Source organism: Netta rufina, assembly GCF_964035555.1.
Source record: "Netta rufina genome assembly, chromosome: 2".
NCBI classification, from domain to species: Eukaryota; Metazoa; Chordata; class Aves; order Anseriformes; family Anatidae; genus Netta; species Netta rufina.
The window spans coordinates 6,819,680-6,825,679 of NC_140124.1; positions in this window are offsets into that span (position 1 = coordinate 6,819,680).

Here is a 6,000-nt window from a genome sequence, read left to right on the forward strand (position 1 = left end):
GAGGTTGGGCTTCTCCTCACGGGAGCCCCAAATATCCACGTCTTCCTCGGAGCTTTTGGGGCTGTTTCTTGTTTAATGGGATCCCTCAACTTCTCTGCCCCATGGGTGAACCAGGCTGGCGGCAGAGCCCATGACTTTGGCCCCAAAGTGGGATGTGGGGTGGTGGGGTAGGGATGCTACGAAACAGGGCTCCGCTGTGCCAGGAGCGGTACAAAACAAAGATAAGAAGGGTCCCATCCCACCACAACGTAATTAAATGTATAAAAGGTAAGCCCATGAGGTAGAAAAGGTGATGAGAGCCCCCAGCAAGGCGTTGAGGGGATCAGACACAGATCCTGTTGCCCAAACTAGTCAACTATGAAACAGGCAGCTGAGGAACCCATGCTGCTAAAAACACACCTGCAAAGTAGGATACGGAGCAAAACCCCACTTTTCTTGTCTCCCACTCCATTAAATCAGAGAAGCACCTTTGCATGTCAAGTCACCAGCCTTGAAACGGGCCCGCCGGCTCCATTTCACCCTGTCGTGTTCGATCTGGAGGTTCACCAGACACTGAACAAGACAGCGGCCCAGCTCCTGCGTGATGTATTTCAGCGCGTGGGCTGTGCAGAAATGCATGCATTAAATGGATACTTAATGGGATATTTCATTTTGCACAGTGCGTTCTGGCAGACGTGGAATGGAGCTGATACGTCCCGCCCAACACCAACACGAGATGGTCCTGACGCTGCTGCTGGCTGTAACCACACGACCACGGGGAGGCTCACTGGAGATGCAGCTGCAGATTTGTGTTTCGTGTGGCACGGTGTCGCCGGCCAGCCCTTTTCTGACAGCAAGTCCTTCCGCACCATCCCTAGGATGAAGGCTGCACGCTCAAGAAAGTAGCCAGTAACTTTCGGGTGTGAGACGTGAGCACTGGGTTTCTTCCCTCCTGGATTTCTTCCCTCTGAAAATCACATTATCCGTGGAAAGATATTTTTTTGGATATGTCGGCCTGGGAATCGGCTGCTCTCAGGGAGTGTCCCTCACCATCTGCTCGTACATCTGTCAAATCCACTCACAAACCACTGCCCGGAGTCCCTGTTTGGGAAACTGTAGGATAGATTAGCACTCCTTTTTTATTTTCCTATGCTGGAGTGATGAGAACACAAGGGAAAATTCAGATGGAAGGGGTATTTTGTTAGGTGGGAGGCAGGTACGGACATTTTAAACATAAACATTTTAAATCTCCAGGGAAGGATGAGCTGCAGGGGAAACCCTTGGCCACAGCTCAGGAGGCCGTGCATTGACTGCAGGAGCCTGTGGGAACAGAGGTTGTGCTGTTCCCTCCCCCTTTTTTTAAAGCCCTTTTAAGGTTTTTTATTATTATTTCAAATGAATATTTCCCTCCTGTGGTGACTGATGAAAGAATCTGAGCTTTTGAACATTTTCATGAATATTTATTCATTTTCTTGGGGTTTTTAATATTCTTTTTCTATGAGTTTTATCTGCTTGAATTTCAGATTATGTTTCTTTATTGCATTTGTATACTCCTTTTTCCATTTTTAATTGTCATGAGGAAGGCAAAATAAAATTATCAGCTGTTTGATTTTGCTCTTCAGGGCCCAAACCCTGCAATGAATCCTTCGTCATCCAGACACACAAGCACAAAACTCAGTGTTGCTGGTATACATTTCACTTGTCATTCTCCAACAATTTTCTGTTAGCTATTCACATAAATATAGATATCTGCATACACAGATGCATGAGCTGCTCCTGTAACATCCAGATAAATATAAAGCTTTGAGAAGGCATCTAGATGTTTGTGTCTAGATTCGTACTACATGATTTGAGGGCTCCAATGGCTATTGCTAAGTTTAGAGCCAAGTTGTTTAAACTCTTTTACCAGTTACCGAGGAGAGGCAAGTGCCTTCCAAATAAAGAATTTAGAGTTCATTTACATTGTATTTTATAAGGGGAGGGGATACGTCTATCCTTCAACATGGACTATGCTAGGGGTCCAATATGAGCAGGTTCCTAATTCTTTTCCATTAAGTAGGATGAACTGGGACCTTTGTCTTTAAACCATTCTTTCTTTCCAACACAGCTTCAACTTCTGGTGTCTCTGATCTGGTAACAACACGGTGCAGGGAGATTCCTTAAATCATCCCCAAGAGAGTAGATGATCAGGTGGAAAAGCCTCTACCAGCAACCTTCATCCCAAATTACTTCTATTTAGGGTCTCACTTGACAGACCTTGACAAGCAGTGTAGGCTCCATCTCATGTATAGCTGTAAAATGTAAATGCTGAAGAGCACTTCCCTTAATAAGACTTGAGTGATAATGCAAATGATTTCAGTAATCTTATTGATGTAATTTGTGGGGGACGGAGAACAGGCAGCTCTGCCACCTCCCCCTTCTCAGGCTTTGGGTATGTGGATGGAATTGCAATGGTCTTTATGGACGACAAAGGCACTTTTGTTCTGTCAAAGAAGCAGAGCCAATAATGCCCCAAAGAAGTCAGCACCAGAGCTCCGCTCACCCGACCAAAAACAAAAGAATAAAGTGTGCAGCAATGCAAATTATCTTTCTTAGAGGATTAACCCCTTCCTCCACACAAACCCCTCCACATTCCCACAGAAGGACCTTTATGGCTGCCAGCCTCTTTTCACCGAACCCTATTGCTCTGCTTCAGGCTATCAACACCAGTCACCATCAGATTGGCGGATAATTAAGCATTGCTTCCTCTTTCTTCACCTCAGAAAATCACAAAAGCCAACCAACTCGCTCCTGAAAATACTGTCTGGGTCCCAGAAAATTGATACTGGCATATCCTGCACTGATTTTTTTTAATACCAACCACATCGTTATAGTGATTGAGAACAGTTAACCTCAAAAGGCCGTGTGGTGTCTCCAGTGGCAAAGTTCCTCACAGAGCAAACCTAGTCTATACGAAGAAAATTTCTCTACTAGGGTTAAATTTGATTTAAAAATTGATCTAGTTTCGCTGGTACAGTGTAAATAAAATTTAACCTTAAACGGATTTCGATGTAGCTTCCACTGGTTTGATTGAATTCAGAATGTCATCAACGTCTAAATAGCTTTGCTTGCATTAAGGGTTGGTATTGGCAAAGGCAGATTGATTTTTACATGGATTTAATTATCAGAGCTCGAGCAGATGTAGCCTTACTCTGAAGGGATGGGGGAGTAGCAGTCAGCACAGCTTCACAGCCCCAGCAAGTGCATTGCTCCAAGAGGAGCTACTCTCTCCTCTTCCCTGCATCCTTTTGTAGGTTCAATAAGAGCAACGCTCAACTTTTCCTGGCAGAGCCACGCTGCAGCTAAAGGATGGGCACAGAGCTTTGTGTTAAAATGCAACAGCATAGCTTTGTAGGATAAAATGTCTTGATTTCCCAGCCCGATGCCGCAAGTATGAGGGCAAGCCAGATAGTTCTCAGCTCTGAAAGGAAATACCTTTTAGGCAACATGTAATCAGTCCGTGGAAGTCATTGCCACAGGATGCTGTTGTGGCCAGGAGTTTCACAAAGAAATTCCCTAACAAGTCATACCAGCAGGACCCTGCCAGCCCTCAACATTTACCGGAGACCGCCGTGTAGCTCCAGATCCATGTGGGGCCGTGCCCCCGGGTCACAGCGCAGGGGAAGGCTGTGACCGTGCCTTACATCTGGGCTGGGTGCGAGATTTCTTGGGGCCTCTTTGAAAGGAAGGGTTGGTTTGATCCGCAGCCCAGCTGCAGTCTTCTGGCCGTGGTAATGTCTACATGTGGGATCAGGAGCTCTTTAGAGCAGCCCTTTTACCACCCAAATAGGAAGCCCTGTTGGTATAGGGTCCCTTCCCTTGTAAGCAGCTCGGGCAGGACGCTGCTTGCCTGCACATCTCTCCGTGATGCCCAACAGAGCCAGGCTTTCCACTCCAGAACACGAGTTCTGTGTGAGGTATTGCTTGGGAACAGGACTGAAGAAGCTCACATGGAGGTTCACAAAAAAAAACAAAAACAAAACTGCAGGGTTGGCAATTGTATTAAGAAACACCAAAAAAAAAAAAAAAAATCGTTTTGGAAAGTATATTGACCCTCCCTGTTCGCCTGCTCTGGAATTTCTTGCATTTTCCCAGGGTCATCCAAAGGCCTTTGGAGGCTCTGGGCACCAGGCTCGTGTGTGCACACAGTCTGAAGCTATCCTTGCGGACTTCAGACTCAGATATCACAACTGAAAGCAGCACTGCAGATCCTTCTGAACCCTCTGTGACCGGCCTCTGTTACAGGCAACACTACATGAAGGTGACAGATCTCCCTTTCCTCATCTAAGTGTGGATCCTTTGCAGTTAAAAATCTCCCAGGGTGCTCAGAAGTCTAGCTTGGGTATCAAGATTTAGCAAATTCCCCCTACAGGGATAAAAAGATGGTTTGAAACTGTCACATAGCCCAGGATTTCCTGTAAACGTCTACTAACTTCTTTCGGTTTTTAATCAGATCAGAAGCAGTGGTTTCCAAACCGTTCTTTCAAAATAAAAAAAATACTTGGTTTTCTAGGTTTTCTGTTACGTCTATAACAAGAATGCCTCTCAGCTAAACTCAGATACATCTCTGCCATCCACTGCTGCTTTACCCAGCTGGACGGACTGCTCTCTATCAGTGTCAGGAGTCTGAAAACCCGAGATTTGGAAAATCAAGTGGTATTCAGTGAGCTAGGTTAGGTGATGGTAATATTGCTGGTCATATTGGGGTCTTAGCACCTAACCCCTGTCGGCAATGGGAGTTTAGCCACGAACTCTCTTGGGGGTTGAATTGACTTTTTGCTGTGATGAACTGATGGCTTTAAACCCACTGCCGTGAAGGAATCTTATCTTGCTGGCTCAGAAAGCAGATGTCATTTCCTAGAAATTTTTAAGATGCTACATGCCAGGACGTGCAAGGTCTTTACTGTAAACAGCTTTCCCCTCACGTAGGCTATAGATGGCAAGGTCCTTCCATCGTGTCACTGTATAGCGGGAACTTTGCTGCATCATTCAAAATCATAAATATTTACAAAATTGCAAAATAATGGTAAAAAGCTCATTTTACCCTCTTCCCTACTTTGATGGGAGCCCTGCTGTTCCTTCCAGACGGTAAGCTGGCCTCTTGCCCAGACCATATATCTCTTATGACAGACTCCTTAAGGACCACATCTACATGGAAGCCAAAAGAAATCTGTCTTACTAAGTGACACAAGACTGACTTTCTGAGCCCGATTCTGAGCCTGTCTTAACTGATTTTGCCCTGATACAACCCTGCTGGCTTTGACTGCATCAATCCAGATTTATACTGACGCAGGCTGAGAGACTCTTGACACTGGTACAAAACCCCAGATTTCTAAAAAGATACAACCAGTGACCTATGCAGTGTTATAACAACTGTATTCACATCTGGCCTCTAAAAGATTTATCTGTTTTTCATCTGCCTGGCTGTCAAAATCGCCGTGCTGTGCTACCTTAGGTAAGGGAGGAGCGTTCACGATCTCTTCCACCTCCTTGCTGCTAAGAGCCTTGTACCAACAACTGATATCAAACCCATAGATCAAACCCGAAAAGTATTCTAGAGCTGACTAAGCTTTGCTCTTCGTGGCCAGCCCTGCTCCTGACCCCAGTACAGCAGGAATTGCAATCTTGTTCCAGGAGGCTTTTTTTTTTTTTAATTTATTTATTTATATTTTTTTTACTAGGATTTACTAGCACCTCTGCAGTGTGAGCTGCTCGAATGCAGCATCCCAGTTGGTTTCACAGGGAAAATCTTCACATGATGCACCTACTCTTTTGGGGCACATATATTTTAATTAGAAGGTGCATTTTCTTCTTCACCTACAACAAATACAGCACCGTGTTTTCAAGTACACTTGCCCTTAGGGCTTGATTTTACTTCTAGCTGACCTAATATAGGTTTGTGTAGGGAAACTGCACTGCAACAGCCTCAACCTCTGGCCACCAGCAGTAACTTCATACATGACTTGAGCTCTCTGGGCTCAC